The sequence below is a fragment of the Lagenorhynchus albirostris genome, chromosome 1 (assembly GCF_949774975.1).
Source record: "Lagenorhynchus albirostris chromosome 1, mLagAlb1.1, whole genome shotgun sequence".
NCBI classification, from domain to species: domain Eukaryota; kingdom Metazoa; phylum Chordata; class Mammalia; order Artiodactyla; family Delphinidae; genus Lagenorhynchus; species Lagenorhynchus albirostris.
Window position 1 is genome coordinate 63,352,886 of NC_083095.1, and position 20,395 is coordinate 63,373,280.

Consider the following 20,395-nt stretch of genomic DNA (forward strand, 5'->3'; position numbering starts at 1 on the left):
ATGTGACCCACTCTTCCTTGGCCTCCTTGGGGACCGGCTTTTGTGTAGAGGTGTCACCTTCCATGCTCACAGAGGGGCCTCTTCTGACCCATTTGGCCCCAGCCTCCCACCTTGCCAGGCTTCATTCAGCTTTTCTGCTCTTTTGGACCCCAACCCTCAGGGTGGATTCCATCGTCTGCTTAAACCCGGAGGTAGCTGGCCCCAGTTTCTTTACTCTCTGGATTGTCTTCCTGTTTATCCATCTCCTTTCTTTCTTTTCTTTTTTTTTAAACCTACCCTCTTTCTTTCATGCAATTGGTTGGGTGGCTGGAGTCTGGAGTTCCCTAAAGAAAAATTTTAGAATTAAAACGTGGAAAGTCTTCCTTAAACTTTCTTCCTTTCAAATTTCTAAGCAAATGAGAACTAAAGGTTTCAAAGAAAACAGCTCAGCAGACCGTGAGCCTTTTATGCACTTTGATTTTCTCCAAGAGGCTAAAGGTCCTGTCAGGACAGGTAGAAGTAAGGGAGTCTTGGGAAAGAGGGAAGTGTCACAAGGGGGAAATAAAAGTCACATCAGCCACTTCCTTGAATTTAGTTCCTTGATTGCTTCTGCCTGCCTCATCCTCAGGATAAATTTCCTTTATAGGTACGTGTACCAAAGCCATTTCCAGAAGGAAGGGTTTTTCTTTAAAGAGGGAATAAATTCCAGTCTGAGCAATCTGAAGACCTTCACGTGGGGCCTGAAGATGTCAAAACTGGATGCTTGAGGGCATTTGCATTGAAACTTCAGTTGCTACTGGAAATGATTAAGTGGTGACAGAACTGAGTCAGTGAGATGGGTCCTTCCTTCGCCCCCTTTCCTCCTGATTTTCATCAACTCGCCCTAAGTGTAGTTGAAATTTCATTTGGCAAGAAAGGTCAGAGTGGAACTGTAGTCAGAAACATACCCAAGAGCCATTCCCCAACCTCTGGGACGTGGACAAGAATATCCCAGGTCATTTCCCCATTTTAAGGGAGCATCACAGAAACTGAAGCTGGATATCCTGTGTGTGTTTCCCTCCTAGAGAAGTGGCTCTGTCTCATTCATTCAATCGCATGATGAAGCACTAATATTCTCCAGGCCCTGTGCCAGGTCCTAGAGACACAAAGAGTTACCAGTCATGGCCTCTGCCTCAAAGAGCTCCTTGCTCAGGTGGAGAAGAAGACAAGCATTTAGAAGACAGGACGGGAAGCTGAAGCACAGGCGTGATGTGAGCTCAAATCAGAGGCCCCCAATGCAGAATGCAGCAGGGGAGGGGGGACCAAGAGATTACACCCTAGTTAGCTATTTGCCCACCAGACCAGAACTCTTATCTCATATCCCAAGTGACCCATGGCCCCCTTTCAACAAGTGACAAGAAACAAAACTGTGCTCAGAATAAAACTAACTTCTGGGCTGGGATTAAACCAAGCACCCACAGCATGCTGTACTGTTCACTTTTGCATCTCTGTGTGCTCCTAGATTCCAGAGTTGAGCCTGAAGGCAATTGAATTAATGACAAATGATGTACATGTCTTAGTTCAGAGCTTCTCAAACTTAGCGTGCACTTGAATGTGCACTTGCGTGGCCTGGAGATCTTGCTGAAAAGCAGGTTCTGATTCAGTTGGTCTGAGGCTAGCATGACACTCACATTCCTAACAAGATCTCAGACAAGGCCTGTGCTGCTGGCCTGGGGCCAACACTGAGGAGTTTTTTTTTTTTTTTTTTTTTGCGGTGCGCGGGTCTCTCACCGTTGTGGCCTCTCCCGCTGCAGAGCACAGGTTCCGGACGCGCAGGCCCAGCGGCCATGGCTCACGGGCCCAGCTGCTCAGCGGCATGAGGGATCCTCCCGGACCGGGGCACGAACCCGCATCCCCTGCATCGGCAGGCGGACTCCCAACCACTGCGCCACCAGGGAAGCCCATTTTGAATAGAATGGTATGTTGGCTACTTATTTAAGGCCAGCATTCTCTGCCATCCCCACCCCCGGTACCACTGACAAACCTGGACAAGAGTTTCTGCAGCCACTCCTGAGGATGATCCAGCATCAGGCAATGTGAATCTTTTGAAAAGTAGGGCTGGATTCTGAGGACTGACGTTAAATAGGGCCCAGGCCAAAAAACCTGCCATCAAACCTGGTAAGTGTTATAAGGAAAGCAGCTGACACAATGCAAGGCCAAAAGCGTTATCACCTGAGGTCCAAGAAAAGGACAAAAATCATGAAGGAAATGCATTTGAAGGAAAATTCACTAAGAAAAGCTGGGGGGTTTTGTTGTTTTTTGTTTGTTTGTTTGTTTTTACATCTTTATTGGAGTATAATTGCTTTACAATTGTGTGTTAGTTTCTGCTTTATAACAAAGTGAATCAGTTATACCTATACATATGTTCCCATATCTCTTCCCTCTTGCGTCTCCCTCCCTCCAACCCTCCCTATCCCACCCCTCTAGGTGGTCACAAAGCACCGAGCTGATCTCCCTGTGCTATGTGGCTGCTTCCCACTAGCTATCTATTTTACATTTGGTAGTGTATATATGTCCATAGGTTATTCGTCCTTTTCTGGAGTTGCTGTGGCGTGTGGGAGGCGCCCTGACCAGGCCTCCACCTGGAAGGAGAGGAGAGGGGTTGGCTTCCCAATGACAAAGTCCCCACTATATCCTTATCAGAATATGAGAAGGCTTAACAAGAAAAAAAAAATCAGAAAACAAACAAACCCACCCAAAAAAACAGAAAAGAAAAGAAGAGGGCTTCCCTGGTGGCGCAGTGGTTGGGAGTCCGCCTGCCGATGCAGGGGACGCGGGTTCGTGCCCCGGTCCAGGAGGATCCCACATGCCGCGGAGCGGCTGGGCCCGTGAGCCATGGCTTCTGAGCCTGCACGTCCGGAGCCTGTGCTCTGCAACGGGAGAGGCCACAACAGTGAGAGGCCCACGTACCGCAAAAAAAAAAAAGACCTTAGGAAACCTCAGTAAACCAAACAATTGCGTGGGACCCAGGCAGATTTGGACCCGAATCCTAGTTCATCTCCTCTGGATGTTCAGTGTCAAGTTTCATATGATTCTAAGTAAAAGGAAGTGAGGCATGTCTCTCTTTCCAGGAGTTTCCAGTTGTGTGGTCCATGTTTGCTTCTGATTGAGGCTAGGCCTACCCAAAGTCACCACATGAAACATTTGGTCAGACTTTTTAAAACTTTGCAGTATTTTAATATTCATCTCCGGGGAAGCCCCAAACAAACAAGCAAATGCAACTTTTACAGATTAATGAATGATCTTCTTTCAGGTGAAATGTTCTAGTGTTGATTCACTGTTAAGTTGGTTTTTAAAGTTCTCCTTTGAACACCTTCCCACCCCCATCCCTGGGAGGCGACTCTCCAGGGCAGGACCTCGCCATGTGGCCCGCCACGGGTGGCCTAGCCAAGGAGGTAGCCTGGGCTCCAGAAACCTTTCTGTGTATTTGCACTTAATTCAGTTATTCTCTTCCACAAAACACAGAGTAAACCTCTAGTTTGGCGAGGCCTAAACTATAGATATGTAAACATCATGTAATTTTACAAGTCAAATGGAGTAGATAGCTTTCACCTCTTTGAGGCTAGAACTAGGAATCTACCACTGGCAGATTCACCATGGAAGGGTCTGTCTGGGATGTATGCAATACTCCACAGGTCCAGCAGCAATGGTCCCCAGGGAATCTGTGCACTCGGCCCTCCATCCGTGGTCCCCACAGCATCCTGAGCGGGGAGGGGCAAGGTCATAGATATCTCAATGAGAATTTCAAGTTTGGCTGAAAGTGGGCCTTTCAATTCGGGGGCTTGATTAGGATTGGGGCAGTTTCATAATAGAGCAGTTTGGGGTTGGAAGCAGCAAGGTGAGAGTCTGAGGTGAGGGGTTTGAAGTATCTCAAGCGTGAACTGTGTGTTGATGCTTCCTATTAAGAGCTGATGGATCTTTCAGGAGATTCCTGAAATGAACAACCAACTTATTTGACTGGGCAAGAGTGTCCTGTAATAGTAAACTTATCATAATGAACGATGGAAGAATAAAGTCATGTTAACGTAGACAGTAAACTAGGGGCAGGAGGGGGTAATTTTGGCCTCAATTGATTAGTCATTAGGCCTAGAGTAAGGTCCTGAGGAATATGAGGACACATGACAGGCACATTTTGATAAATTAAAAATCCAGGACATGAATCCATGAGCAATGACAGGTTGGGGGAGGGGGTGTAGATAAACTAACAGGGAATTTACAGAGGAAACTGTACACAGGGAGCCCAGAGGAAGTGGAGGGGGTCAAAAAGCAAGTTTTACATGTTCTATCACTTTACCCATGATTGACAAGCCTTAGATACAGTCACAAATTCCCACTGCAAAGTATCCATGTAATCCAGCTACTGGTGACTAATAATAGTAGGTATAACTTCTCAAACAGTGGCTAAATGCCAGGCATTTTACATATGTGATCACTACAGGAGGTGGGGGGAGAGTGGCAGTTGAATTACTATCCCCATTTTACAGATGAGGAAACTGAGGTTCGGAGTTTAGTAACTTGTCTGAGGTGATGCAACCAAGAACAGTGGCAGTGCTGAGACTCAAACTCTACCCCTTCTGCCTCCAAAGCTTTTTCTCACCAGGCTGGTCAGGGTGAGCCTCCTCATTTGCTGAAGATGTTCGAAGATCCTCAACCACCGCCATTGTCCACTGCTGCTGTTTTTAACCTCAAGTAGCTCTAGCTGCCGCATAAACCCATTCTACTCTGCGAAGTCATTTGCTACTAGTACTTCTATTTTATAAAATTTCCTTATCGGAAAAGTTGGAAAGGTACCTCGTAGGACTGTTTGAAAAGTAACTGATGGAGTGCATAGGAAACTCACCACAGCTGTGGATGCAGTCTTGGCATGCGGGCTTCAGTGCGAGAAACTCCAGACACCTGATCCAGCTAAGGGGCTGTCCCAGGAGGATTCTTGAGAGCAAATGGCAGGAACCCACCAGCAAAGGAGAGAGAAAACTCCACCTCCTCCGGGCCCGCTGGGAAACCCTGTTCAAGGCAATTTGTGATTAAGTTTAGAACACATTTCCAGCTGACTCAGGGATGGAGATGGGTACAGTGAGCGAACGTCTGTGGGGCCTGGGGGAGGGGGCCTTCAAGGAGCACTTTTCAAAGGACCAGCAGGCACCACCCTTGGTGGCTATCACAGCAGAGGCAGCCTCCAGAGAGACTGCCCAGCCATTTGAGGTTCATACCAACCCGGATCCCACCCTGCGCCCTGATCCGTACCATCGCATGACCCTGGGCTAATGCTTAACCTCTCTGCTTCTGTTTCTCATCTATAAATTGGGGCGATGCAGCTGCCTCGCAGAGTTGCTGTGATGCTTAACTATCACTAACAGTGTCTGTAAAGCTCTGGCAAAGTGCCCCACACGTGGCAGGGGCTCAGTAGCTGACAGCTTCCGCTATTAGGATTATCCTTATCAATAACATTAAGATGCCTACGGCGGGGCATCCCCTCCAAGCAGCACCCCTCCTTCCTCCACCCCTCAGGGTCGCCCAGGACCTGAGGAACTAGACCCTCTAAAGACAAACTGGGGCATCCAGTCTTCCCTGGTGCCCTTCCTGACCTTGTCCCTTGCCCCAGGGCTCCACCGTCACCCAGCCCATCTCATCCTCTGGACATGGCCCCTGGATGGGGGAGGGGAGCCGGTTCGGTGTAGACCTGACCCACAAGAGCCGCCACAAGGTTGGACTAGGAGACACCATCGATGAGGCACCTGACCGAAGGTGGGAAACTAAAGGTTGTTATGGGCCCAGGCCTGCAATGTGAGCTGGAGGCTCCCGACTTCTGGCAGCCCTGAGGGGCCATGGAAAGCGGCACCTCTGCTCCGGTAGTCATGAGTGGGCCAGGCAGCAGGTGGCTCGGGGCATAAGCACAACCTGTCCACAGAGCATGAAGAACACCCCTCTCCTTGGGCCTTGCCAGAAGCCTCCTGTTGGGGGCGGGGGAGCTGATCAGGAGTACCCTCAGGCTGTCCAGGTCCCCACCCTGCCTCAGTAAGAGGAAAGTGAACCTTTATCATGGAGACCCTTTCTTTCCTTCCACCAGCCCACTTGTGGGAAAGGCAAGGAAGGAGAGAGCCCTTGCTCCTGTAGCAGCATTAACTGTGTTTGAGAAAATGGAGGGAGGAGGTCTATATACCCATAAAGATGCCTCCACATGCTGTTAAGTAGAAGAAGAGACCACCTTACAGAGCAGTTTGCACAGTAATCCTATCAATATGGAGAGTCAGAGAGAACAGCTGGTGAGCTCATCTCTACAGCCTGGGCCACTCCACTGGGGCCGGAACGGATTCCACACAATCCCTCCCATTATTAGCCTGTGACTCAGGGTCTAGGCATTTTTGCGTCAAGTTAGGGCATCCCCCAAACATTAGAAGTGAGTTCAGATGACGAGTTTGAGTGACAAATGTCCCAAGATGTTAATAGAGGTTCTCTCCGTGTGGTTGGATTCTAGGGTGATTGGGCTTTGGGGGGTTTTTCGGTAACTTACTACGGAGAATTTCAAACATGTCAAATGTTGAATATTAAAATGAACTTCCATCTCCAGCTTCAGTTATCAGCTCATGGGCAAATTTGTTTTCATTTCATTTCCTTCCCTCCATCTCATTAGAAGTAACACAGTCATCATATGTCCACCCTTAAATACCTCAGTATTTATCCCTGAAAGATAAAGACTGTATTTATTTATTTATAAAAATATTTATTCATTTATTTGGCTGTGCCGGGTCTTAGTTGGGGTATGCGGAATCTTTGTTGCGGCATGCGGGATCTAGTTCCCTGACCAGGGATGGAACCCAGGCCCCCTGCATTGGGAGCACGGAATCTTAACCACTGGACCACCAGGTAAGTCCAGGTAGGTCCCAAAGACTATATTTAAATGCATAACTTTAATGCCATTATCACACTTAAAAAACTAACAATAATCCAGAAAGATTTCTTTTACTCTCTACTTTGTGCATTTCTCTATTACTTTAATTATCAGGAAAAAATATAAAGCTATTCCCGTTTTTAATTTGTTTTCAAAAACATTAACCCCGGGCTTCCCTGGTGGCGCAGTGGTTGAGAATCTGCCTGCCAATGCAGGGGACACGGGTTTGAGCCCTGGTCTGGGAAGATCCCACATGCCGCGGAGCAGCTGGGCCCGTGAGCCACAATTACTGAGCCTGTGCGTCTGGAGCCTGTGCTCCACAATGAGAGAGGCCGCGATAGTGAGAGGCCCGCACACCGTGATGAAGAGTGGCCCCCGCTTGCCACAACTAGAGAAAGCCCTCACACGGAAACGAAGACCCAACACAGCCATAAATAAATAAATAAAGCAAACTGTCAACAAGTAAAAATAAATAAACACTATCAAAAAAACAACAACAACAACAAAACATTAACCCCCAGTTGAGCATGCCTCAAAAATCCAGTCCTGAGGAGAAAGGTGGGTCAGGGGACGCAAATATGAAACCCAGAGTGACCATGGGCATCGTCTAAGTCACAAATAACAGAAGCCCCTGGAGCGGGGGCTCTGGAGGCTAAGGAAGTGGTGAGGCCCGGGGGCCATCAGAAGTCACCTGGGTCAACACCTGTGCTCCTCTCTGAGGAGGAGCTTTGCCTATTTTCTCTCTGTGTCACATAGCAGGAGAGCCTGCTTGTCTGTAGCTGCCAAGCTCACAGGTGACGGGCACAGGATGAAGACAAGCCTACCTCCCAATCAGCCGTCATCCATCTCTCTCTCTCTCTCTGTCTCTCTGTCTCTCTGTCTCTCTCACACACACACACACACACACACACACACACACACACACACTCCCAGGGAAAGGACTCAGATGGGTCTAATTATATTCTGAGAAGCAGGGCATGCTTTTGACCTGTCTGACTCTGAGAGCCCTGCCCTGAACTCTGGAAGGGTCTATGAAGATCAAAGACAATGACCAAAAAGGAGGGCCATTGTGAGCTAGAGAGCCAGCCAGTGGGTGCCCACCTCACACGAGTCTGTGCCGCCAGAGAGCTTGGTTTGGGGGAGAAGACCTGGGTGCTGACAACAGTTAGAAAACCATATGGAGAGGCACGACATAGGGTCAGGGTGGGGGAAGATCCTGCAGGCTACAGCACCACCAAATCCCAGACTCTGCACAACGGACAGGTCTCGTCTCACGCGGCTGGAGTTCTCTGCCTTTCGTGGGCCTGGGATCAATGGCGGCCTCCTTTATTCTGAGGCCCAACAGCGCAAGCCCAACTGTCCACTTGGCTCACAGGACTGTGATGACGAAGGAAGGGGGCAGAGAAAGCAGGGCCTTTGGGTGGTCTCTCCATGATCTCTTCCCGGGGCTGGGGCCTCAAGAAGGAAGGGGGTGAACAAAAAGGGCAGCGGAGGGGGCCTTGCATAGTACTGGTCCAATCTGGAACTGTGAGGAACCACCAATGACCACCTGACCCATCCCAGGCCCTCTATAGAAGGAATGGCAGTAGTGGCCCCCAGGGAGGGTCAGGGACCACCCCAAACCCAGGCAACTTCCTGGAAGCACTTAATCAGATCCAGAGAGCCAACCCTCTGCCCCAAATTCTTGCCAGGGTTTGGACAGATGAGTAAGGACAAGGCTTTCCAGCGGCAGAACGTGCCAAGGTGGATGTCCACCAGACGCCCCTCAAGGAAAACACAGGGCTCCTATGGTCAGATGGTGTGGGCAGGACCAGATTACAGAAGGCTACGGACATCTGCACTTGACCTATGGGCCATAGGGAGCCACACTAGATTCCTGAGCAGGGAAGCCACATGATAAAGTGCAACGGTGCAACTTTGCAGAGCTTAGGGTGCAGAGTGAGCTGTAAGGGAACCCAGCTAGGAAGCTGCTGTAGTTGCCCAGGAGTGAGGAAACACAGATCTGGGTGGAGGTCATCGGGGATGAATTAGGCATGAGATGTACTGTGAAGAGAGAAGGTGGGGCACTCCGGCTGGCTCCCAATTGCCAACTCATCGGATGAGTGGTTGACTCAAGCCCCATGCTTGTGTCCATGAGCCATGAACCAGCTTTTGCTAATTTTAAGCAAAGGAGAATTTAATGGAAGCCCACAGGGGATGAAGCGCTCACAAAATGGACAAGAGACTGGGAAGACCAGGCTCTGGATATCAGGAATTGAGGGCTCTAGACAGCCAGAAGGTCACGGCCAGGACGCCAAAGCTGCAGCCACCCCTGCTGTACCAGCTTTTGTAAATGACTTCTAACCACCTACTGTCCTCAGTTCACTCGCTCAGGATCTGAAGCCCTAGGCAAGAACATCCAGTTGGCCAGGCAGAGGCCGCCTTGTCACCACTGGGCTGGGATGGGGGTGGAGCTGGAAGGATTTGGCCCCCTTGGCTCCTTTTGAGGGAAGTAGAGATGAGGCAATCTCCTAAAAGGAGGTCAGAGTGCTCTTACGATTGGGCACTGGACACCCCCAAAATGACACCTAGCTTCCACTTGGCCCATGTTTCCATCCCACTGATTCTGCAGTTTGCTGAGATCTCTGACCACCACTATTCCTCTCCTGATACTGCTTTCCAATGTGACTGCCCTGTAAGGGTCTCCCAGGGACCTCTGTGCTCTGTGGCTTTTGTGCTGGATTTGATGTTCCTGCAGATGACAGGGAGAGCTTGCTGGTGGCCAGGTGAGTGAGTGGTGGGCTGACCACTGAGCCTCTAGGACTCCTCAGGATGGTCCCTGGCTCCTTGGGAAACTCTCTCCCCCCTCCCCAGTTCACCTTCATAAAGCCACAGAGTGAGCCTTCCAGCACCCTCGAGATGAAGTTTAAGGTCCTTTGGGTGCTCACAAGGCCCTTTATGAGCTGGCCCTGCCTGCCCAACCTCTCAGTCTCTCTGTGCACCCTTGCTTCTGCTGACCCCTCCACCTGAAAGGCCTCTGTCCCCCACCCACCAGCCCACACATCTGGCTGAGGCTGGCCAACTCCTCTTCAGCCTGCAGAACTCCTTCCCCACCCTACCCAGGATTCCTAAGCACGCCTCCTTTGATTCCATTACATTCACACATCTCAGTCAAATCATTTCCCCTCCAGGAATATCACATTTTGTGATATTTACTTGCAGTACTTTTTTCCTTTCAGAAAGAAATGGGACTTTGGACATAAAACAGAAATCCCCTTTAACTGACACCTCTGGCTCCCAATCCATTGTGCAACTTTCATACACTTATATGTAACATAACCAGCGCTTGGTACCAGTCTTTGGAAGAGTTGACTTCATTCTCATTTACATAAGGGTCATCATGCTCTAGGCATTGCTCCATACCTTCACTTCTCCTACTCAGCATCATCATTGCAATTAGCAGACTGTGTGGCCTAATATTCAACAAGTGAATATTGTAATTTACCTAATCACGTCTCTAATATTAGGTATTTAATTTCCTTTTTTTTTAGTACTTGAAATAATGTTGAATATCGAGCGTCTTATGCATTTCAGGTTATATACTTAGGATGGTGTTTCAAAAGAGCATATACTGGGTCAAAGGGCATGTGCTTGCTAAGTTCTTACACATATTGCTGCATCAGTGCCCTTTCAGAGAGCAAGCCTCCCTCCCCCAGGCAGTGGGCTAGTAAGAACACTTATTCTACAGCAGTACTTTGTTCTAATCCTGGATGTTATACAATTTTAAAGTCAGCTAATTTGATAGATGGAAAAGTATGTCTTCTTTTAAATGTGCATTTCTTTGATTATTATCTATTTTTCAATTAGTTAATAAGCAATTGTGCTTTCATTTGTGATTTGTCTACTCATATCCTTTATTTATCTTGACATAATATTGTTTTTCGTTTCCATTTAATGATACCGTAAGAATTTTAATACATTGTCACCTTGTCTATCGACATCTTTTACCAGGTTTTCTTTGAATTTTTAAAAACTTTATAATCACAGCATCAGACTTAGTTGAATGTTTCATCATGCTGTTCATTTCAGGCATACCATGTGTATTCTCATGCTGGTTTCCAAGCAGAGTATATTTTGTCCTACATAGTACATACTACTTCTGTGATATTCCTGGGAACGGATTGCATCGCCTAGATTTCAATGGGATGTAGAGGCCATCGGCCTTTGTTTAGAGGTGTACTTTCCTCATTGCCACAGGAAATAGTCTTTACTCAGCTCGGTGTGGCTTAAAATATTTTTTAATCAGCTCTTGCAATCTTTTCTTACATGATTATTTCCCTTTTAAACTTAGAAAGTCTTTTCATCTCCAATGATTGTATTATTTTCTGCTTTGTTTTCCTTTAGATTTCATGGGGGGTTGTTTGCTTATTTTTTACTATCTAACTCCAATCCATCTAGAATGTATTTTGGTGGCATGGACCAAGGAACAGTTTGGAAATATGCAAAAAGAGCTATATATATACTTCCTGACCCACTTTAGAGAAATGTGGATCAGGGAGTATAAATGTACTACCTTCAAGGAAATAGTCCACAATACAAGACTTCCAAAGATGTTTATAGCAGTACTATTTATAATAGCAACAGTGTAGAAAGCCCAGATGTTCACCTACAGAGGAAGAGTTAAGCAAACTGTGACATGGAATAGGAAAAAGAAAGGTGTGTATGATGAAGTTTTAAAAGAATACAAAATGTGCTTACCCTGTATTTACACTTACAATAAATCACGTAGGAGTATGACCACAGCCTGGGGAAAAAATACAAATGGCAAGGTTGTGAGTAAATCACTGACTGCCGCTGGGCAGGTGCGTGGCCTGTGGCTGTGTGTACCTTTCTCGAAAGGTATTCAGAAAGGCGATCTGGAGGTGGGAGGGTTGCCCCTGGGTGAATTATTTTCCTTTTATATTTATATTGTATTGATATCAGCAAAAGATTTATTTATTTATTATTAAAGTATAATTGATTTACAATACTATGTTAGTTTCAGGTGTACAGCAAAGTGACTCAGTTATATATTATATATACACACACACACACATATATGTACTTTTTCAGATTCTTTTCCATTATAGATTATCATAAGATATTGAATATAGTTCTCTGTGCTACACAGTAAATCCTTGTTGTTTATCTATTCTATATATAGTAGTATATATGTTAATCCCATACTCCTAATTTATCCCTCCCCCCCAGCAAAAGATTTATTACATTAAGACAGTAGCCACATGATATTTGCAATGGCTATGTTTCAAGACGTTTGCTAATCTCCAAATCTGCACATTAGGAAATACCCAGTGCCTCACCCCTGGAAGCATGTCATCACAGAGAGCCCCTGTGTGTCTTCTGCTTATTCTTGCATCTTTTCAACCATCACTAGTTTTGTCTCTCACACGATGTTCTTTTTTGTTCCCCCACAAAGAAAAAGTATTGATTTCTCCCCCCTAACGCCCCTCACAACTTTACAAGAGCTACCCTGTAGCCAAGATGACTGGAGGCCATCCAAGCCTTGGTAAGAGTCAGGTGCTCTGTGGACAGCCAGGCTCACTCACAAGTGATTCTCACTTCAGCACTTGCCTAGAGGCACAATTCTAATGTCATCCTTGCAAAATCACAATGCCAACTTCAGGTTTACTCTCAAATAGTTGAGCCTGAAAATGTCAAATCCATAACTATCACTAGTCTTCTGGAAGAAGAAGGAAGTTGTGGTAGACTATTACATTGTGGTAGACTGTGTCCTCCCAGGAAGCCCGTCTCCTAGAATCTATGCGCTTGTGCAGTCCCACTCACATCCTCTCTGGCCTTGGCCATGTGCCTGACTTTGGCCAAGGAGACTTCAAGGAGGCATGATACAAGAGCAGCCTTGATAAGTGCTTGTGCTTTAGATGTGTCCTCTTGGAAGGTTCCCTCTTAGGACCCAGCTGCCATGCTTTAAGGAAGCCCTGAGTAGCCAGTGGGAGTAAGGAGACACCGGGAAGAATGAGGTAGCTCAAAAAGAGGAACAGAGGTGCCCAGCTGAACTCCCAGCTGAATGCAGCTACCTGAGTAATACCATATGGAGCAGAAGAACTGCCCAGCCAACCCACAGGATCATGAGAAATAATAAATCAAGATTGTTTTAACCCACTAAATGTTGGAGTAGTTTGTTACACAGTAACAAATAACTGAAACACATGGAAATGTATGCAGTGTATACTGTAGGATGTTAAGACAGAAAGTAAAATAAAAAAGAAACACAGGATAAAGTCTATATAAAAATACATGACTAGGGCTTCCCTGGCGGCACAGTGGTTAAGAATCCACCTGCCAATGCAGGGGACACGGGTTCAAGCCCTGGTCCGGGAAGATCCCACATGCCGTGGAGCAACTAAGCCTGTGCAACACAACTACTGAATCTGCACTCTAGAGCTCACGAGCCACAACTACTGAACCCATGTGCCACAACTACTGAAGCCCGCGTGCCTAGAGCCCTGCGCACCGCAACAAAGGGTGGCCCCTGCTCGCCGCAACTAATGAAAGCCCACACGCAGCAACGAAGACCCAATACAGCCAAAAATAAATAAATAAACAAATAAATAAATAAATTTATTTTTAAAATACATGACTATATCATGAACCAAGATTAGGAGACACTTTAAGAGTATAGAAAATATTTGGGGGCTTCCCTGGTGGCGCAGTGGTTAAGAACCCACCTGCCAATGCAGGGGACACGGGTTCGAGCCCTGGTCTGGGAAGATCCCACATGCCGTGGAGCAAATAAACCTGGGCACCACAACTACCGAGCCTGCACTCTAGAGCCTGCGAGCCACAACTACTGAGCCTGCATGGCACACCTACCAAAGCCCGTGTGCCTAGAGCCCGTGCTCCGCAATGAGAAGCCACCACAATGAGAAGCCCGCACACTGCAATGAAGAGTAGCCCCCGCTCACTGCAACTAGAGAAAGCCCGCGCACAGCAATGAAGACCCAACGAAGCCAAAGATAAAAAAAAAAAAGAAAAGAAAAGAAAATGTTTGGAGCTCCTTCAGTTACTTTTTTTAAAAAAATTTATTTATTTATTTATCCTTGGCTGCGTTGAGTCCTCGTTGCTGCACGTGGGTCCCCTCTAGCTGTGGCGAGCGGGGGCCAATCTTCATTGTGGTGTGCGGGCTTCTCATCGCAGGGGACTCTCCCAGCTGTGGAGCATGGGCTCTAGGCACGTGGGCCTCAGCAGTTGTGGCACGCAGGCTCAGCAGTAGTGACTCGTGGGCTCCAGAGCGCAGGCTCAGCAGTCGCAAAACACAGGCCTGGCTGCTCCGCAGCATGTGGGATCTTCCCGGACCAGGGATCGAACCCACGTCCCCTGCATTGGCAGGTGGACCCCCAACCACTGCACCACCATGGAAGTCCCACCTTCAGTTACTTTTTAAGTATACATATTTTTTGAAAGTGTTGTAAGGAATTTCAAAAAGTCTATCGTGGCTCCTGTTCCCAAGAACTTCCAGCCCTCGGGAGAAGCAATGCCAGGCAGTTCTTGGGAGCAATGCTTGAGACTCCCAGCCCAGAGGGGGACTGGCTGAATGAGAGAGTTTCTGGGGCCAACTAAAGGCCAGTATGGCTTCCAGGAGAAGCAACTGACATCCTCTTTTTATAGAAAGGTAGTTCTCAGTAAGGAAGTAGCTCCTCTACCAAAACAATTATGTATGTATGCATGTGTGCGTACTGCAAGCAAGAAGGAATCCAGCCTTAGAAACCCTCCCAGTCCTGAGTCCCCAGGGTTGCAGCAGGGCTGGGCTCAGTTCCCAGGCTAAGGGAGATTTGAGGGACTCACAGACAAGTCTTGAACTCTCTCAATTCTTCCAGTCAGCTCCAGACCAAACCATGCTGTGGTTGCCATCAACAAGCAGGTGACATGACATGACATGTACAGGTGGGATGTTCTAAAGTTGATTGAACTCTCGTTGGCTGCAATACACCATATGTGAGGCCTGTGCAAAATTAGGAAAATTACAGCACTGGTAAGGAGGACATGACATCTGGGACAGTACTTTTTAAAAATAAACAACGTAAGTAACTTTGCGAAACAAGCTACTACAGAAACATGAAACTGTTTCCACTCTTCTAATTTCTTGACGAATTACAGTTAATGTTCATATACGTTTTACAAAATACATTTATAAGAGCAAATGGATATTAGTGAATAAACTAGAAAACCACTGATTGTGCTGCCAGTAGCAGCTTTTTTTGGACACCTGCTTTTGATTGTGATTTCACGTCCTATTCACAGGGAAATTTTCTGTTGGCACTGTTGCTTCTGGTTCGTGAAATGGATTCACATTGTTTCAACATTCTCTGGTGTTCCAGAAGAACACACTGGCTGCCAGGCCCGAATCAGTCTGTGATCCTCTGCTGAACCACATCGGGTCACTCAGCCATTCCAGACTCAATCATTTCTGAAAAGGTGAGAGCGCTCTGCCTGACAACTAAGAGTCTGTAACTACGCCCAGGGCAAGCAGCAGAAAGTTTAGGTGTCACGTTCCTGGTTCAATCCCCTTATTTAGTGAGAACAACGTTGTATTTGCGAAACTTCTGGTTCCCTTTGTGAAATGAGGAAGTGCTGAGTCACCTTTCTGAGGTATTCCTGCAATGAGCTTCCTAGATTTCCCAAGACTTTTTCTATTTCATTTTTCCTAGATTAAGAAATTAGTACAATGAGTGGCCTAGTAAATGCCACAGAAAGTAGAAAGGCACTGGTGTTAACAGCTAGGGCCACTTCAGGTTCAGGAAGTCTAAGCTGGACATGCCCTTTCTGTGTGCTGTGAGCTCTACCCACAGACATAGGAAGGATTGCCCAGACCCTGCCCTGGGAAAGGTGGGGACTGGCTGCACAGTGCTGACTTTCCTCCCAAGTTGTCTCCTTCAACGGCTACTTTGAGTTTTAATTGGAACTTTCTGTTCTAGCTGCTCAGTGACCTGAGCCTCTGTGATCTTGATAAGGGAAGGCAGCTTTCCTATTTTTTCTGGCTTCCTAGCCCTGCATCTTGGCTTGGTTTCTAGCCTTATTGTTTTGCAGTCTGTTTGAATAACCAAGCTCTCTGGTGAGGGTTCCATGAACCCACCCCCCCCACCTAGTAGGCAGCACCAGGGATGGGATGAGGGACGGCTGGGCGCATTCCTCATGCTGTCCTCTTAATTCCAATCTTTCACTGCAGAGGCCCACTGGGCACCCAAGGGTATAGTTTGGGCAAGGACTTCTCACAGCTCAGGGATCATGGAAAAGACACAACAAAGAAAAAACTTCTTGATCTTGGAACCTGCCTTGCCTGAGCAGCTTTTGTGACTTCCTGCTCAGAGGACCCCTCAATGCCCCATCAAGGGCAGGGAGGGCACAGTGGAATCACTTTGGGGGATGGGGGCAGTACAGCATAGGAGTTAATGGAGGCCTCCTGGCCTCACCACTTGCCAGCCATGAGGCCTGAGTACATCATTTAACCTTTCTGTGCCTCAGTTTTATCATCTTTAAATTGGGAATTCTGGGGCTTCCCTGATGGTGCAGTGGTTAAGAATCCACCTGCCAATGCAGGGGACACAGGTTCGAGCCCTGGTCCAGGAAGATCCCACATGCCATGGAGCAACTAAGCCTGTGCGCCACAACTACTGAGTCTGAGCTCTACAGCCCGCGAGCCACAACTACTGAGCCCTTAGGCCACAACTACTGAAGCCCGCGTGCCTAGAGCCTGTGCTCTGCAACAAGAGAAGCCACCACAATGAGAAGCCTGTGCGTCGCAACGAAGAGTAGCCCCTGCTCTCCTCAACTAGAGAAAGCCCGTGCGCAGCAACGAAGACCCAGCACAGCCAAAAATAAATAAATAAATAAATTTAAAAACAATCTCTAGGAGCCAATCGGGGTAGTTTAATAAATAAATAAGTAAATAAACTGGGGGTTCTGGAAGTTCCAACCTATAGGGTTGAAAGAAGCAATCCAAATGCGTGATCATGGTAAGCTCTCAATAATATAACCATTAATATTAGTTGTAGGGTAGAGGGGAGAAGAGGAAGTCTTATCTGCCTTGCTTCAGAAAACAATCCCAAGTAGCCCCTGTTAATCTGACACCAAGTTCCATCCCTGTCCCCACCCCCATCCCTGTGTGGGCTGTAGAAGGCCCTGTCCCAGGTGGGGTGGCCTGGGCATCGGCACTCAGATCTTCTTTAATCCCAGTCCTTGGATTTCTGTGGTTTCTGTCCTAGGATGACTCTCCATCCAGATTCAACACACTCTCCTCAGGTTAGGTATGAAGGGGGAGGGAAAGTTGCCTAGGAATCTGTACTGTGCAAGAAGAAGGAGCGCTGACATTACCCTGGAAATGCGGGCTGATATAGGTGAATGTTAATGTTTACAGTCTACTCTGGGCGACCCCAAGAAACAGGATTTCAGAGAAGGGAACAAACACTCCAACAGGGGTCATCAGGAAGGGCTTCAGGAGGCAGCATTTACTTTCCTTAATATGCCAGGATCATTCTCTCCCCAGCTTCTGAACAACCAGTTTTCAACAAAGCGTCTTTGACCTGAGCCTCCAGGCTTTTGGCAAGAGGTTTAGAAAAACTGCTCAGAAAAAAACAGTGCCAGAAAACAGGGCTGGATGCAAGGGTGCTGCTGGAAGCTGGCATTCCCGGTTTCCAGCTTGACTCTGCAATCCAGGTCCCTTCCTTGTCTGTGAAATTAGGGTGATTGGGGAGTTGGTCAGAAGTTTACCAACCCCTCCTCCCGCTTACAAAGTCTATGATCCTTTACTCTCCAATCCCTGCCCCAAGGCCCCAGCCATATACGTCTGTGCACCTGGGGGAGAAACCCCAGCAGGATTCAGCTGACTCATATTACCGTAACAGGATGCGTTTTATATTGCTTTCTGGACCTGGAAAAACCCGAGAGTGCCAAGGCTAGACCAGCCTGTGAGCGTTTCCTGTTTCTCCGAAAGCGGACAGGCCAGCGGTCAGCATCCCGGGAGCAGCGCACGCCAAAAGGACAGCATCTCCTGGAGTCCTCCTTCCTCCCGGCCTCCCCTGTTTCTTGTAGCGCTGGGCGTGGCCTCCGCGCGGCTCATTGGTGGCTGAAGCAGGAGCTGGGAGGCGTCATCCACGTCCTCGCATTGGTAGAGCTGGTGGGGGGAGAAGGGGCTAGTTCGCAGCCTGGAAGCTCTGGAAGGTCGCGTGCGCTCTGCTGCCCGCAGCACAGTCCCTGACCAAGCGGAGGTCTCAGTCAGATCCGTGGGTGGCCGGACCGACCCCGGTGGCTCCCGAGGCTACTTCGGGAGGATTGCGCTCGGCACAGCTATCTTGTCAGTTTCCTGCAGGACCTCCCCGCAGCATGTGGCCAGGCGTCCAGACACCAGGCCCATCAGTTCCTTTACATACAACGAGCTGGGATCTCCTGGGCTCTGGGCCCCTCAGAATGGAGGGTGGCGTTTGTGGAGGTTATTTTGACAGGATACAGTGGGAGTGAGGACTGGGTCCGAATATCTGTTGTGCACATCAGAGGTGTCACAGGCAGCAACCAGCTGTCACCACACAGTGGGTAACTGGAGAGAATTTAATAAAAGGGCTGTTTAGAAAGGCGAGGGCCAGGGTCTGGGCCTCGCAGTAGCCTCCGTGTCCCCTGAGGCCTGGTGGGGCAGGAGGACCGGTGGCGGGGGTAGGGTGGGGGGGAGGTGGTGGGACCTGAGCCCAGAGGGCCTGCAGAGGGGCAAGGGAATAGGCCGGGCCTCGCTCTCTCCCGCCGCGCATCTCCACCGCGTCCCCCTAGGCTGAGCCCAGCCTTGACCTCAACAGAGAAGGGGGCACTGGTGAGAGGAACCACGGGGACAAACGTCTGGTGCTACAGTTTAGAAATAACTGTTAAAAAGAGCTGCATCCAGATGTCTCAAGAGTCAAACATAGTCACCCTAAAATGCCAGGCCTCATGCTGGGTTTGCATGTCCTCTGGCCATTCACTGAGATCACAGCCCCAAGGTCACCACCGCCCACAGCCCAAGCAGGCCGGGCCCTGTGTCCAGAAAAGCCCTGTATCACACGTTCCACCCGAGACTGCTGCTCAGTCATTGCCCCTTCTCCAGGATGCTCTTGTGCAGAGTCCCAGCTGGTGGAAAGCATCAGTGGCTGCAAATTACTGAAAAATGAAAACAAACATACTTATCCCAACAGCATACCATATCAAAAGGAATTTTGCTTTTACAGAATCCAGTAAACTACCCTCAATTGTACCTGCCAAGCAGAAGTGCGCCTTTGTAAGCAGAGGAATGAGGAAAGAGATTAGGGACACCTGACCTGAAGTTCAGGGCACAACTTTAGGGACCAGTTTCATTTTCTGCCACAGGAGTCAATAGTCTAAAAAGAGCTGAAGGAAAGTGACATTTATTGGATAATTCCTAGCTGTGTAACCTCAGACATGTTCCTTAACCTCTCTGTGCCTCCGTCCTTTTATCTGTAAAAGGGGAACAATCAGACTGCCTTTTAGGGTTTTGTGAGGATTAAATGAGTCCATCTCTGGAAAGTATCTGAAACATGTGCGGGACACTGTAACATGGTCGTGTTACCTCAGTACCTGCTATGATCACGTGCCAGCCCAGAGGCCGTGCACAGTCTCTGTTTCCCACCCCAGGAGACCACAGCTTCCAGGTTTCCTCAACACCCGGAGCGAGCCGGCCATTTAGGGGACCCATGGATCGCCTGGTTTTTGTTCCCTGGGGAGAGATGTCCCAGAACGAGCCCTTTCTCCTCTAGCCCGCATGCCAAGCACCTGCCTCTGGCTACCTGGTGGTAGAAAATGGCCCTGAGTTGGCATTCAGAAGACACTCAGAGTAGCAGCTGAGCGACCTTAATCTCTGGGCCTCAGAGTTCCTATCTGTAAATTAGAGATAATGATTGTTCTCCCCACGTACCCACATGCAGGGTGTTTATAAAGATCAAATGTGGAATCACTACAAGTTTTTCCTCAGTGTAAACACCCATGCTTCCAACCCCAAACTGCATTCTAATGCTCCGCTGAGGATGGAATGGATTAAAATAAACCAACCTCAGTGGGTGTGCAAGGGCCCTGGAGTTGCTCCCTAGCCCCGTGGAGTCGTGGGCTACCCCCACTGCCAGGCTGCTGCAGGGAGGGGGCCATTAGCCCAAGAGAACCCTTGAACTGCTGGAGACCTGGGATGAAGGGAGATGTCCCATCCCAGTTAGTTCCCAGGTTCCAGGAGGAAACAGGGATTCTGCTGAGATACCCTGCATGCAGCGCCTAGCTCTGGCCCGGCACACAGCAGGTGCACAATGAATTTGCTCCCCTTACACACGTGTGAGCACATACACAACCACGTTCGGCCTCACCACCAGACTTTCCGCAAACGCCAAGCACCCACTATGTGCTGGGCACTGCACAAGTTTCAGGGGACCAGGCACGAGAGCTGGCCTCAGCCTCTGGGAGCTCCGAGGC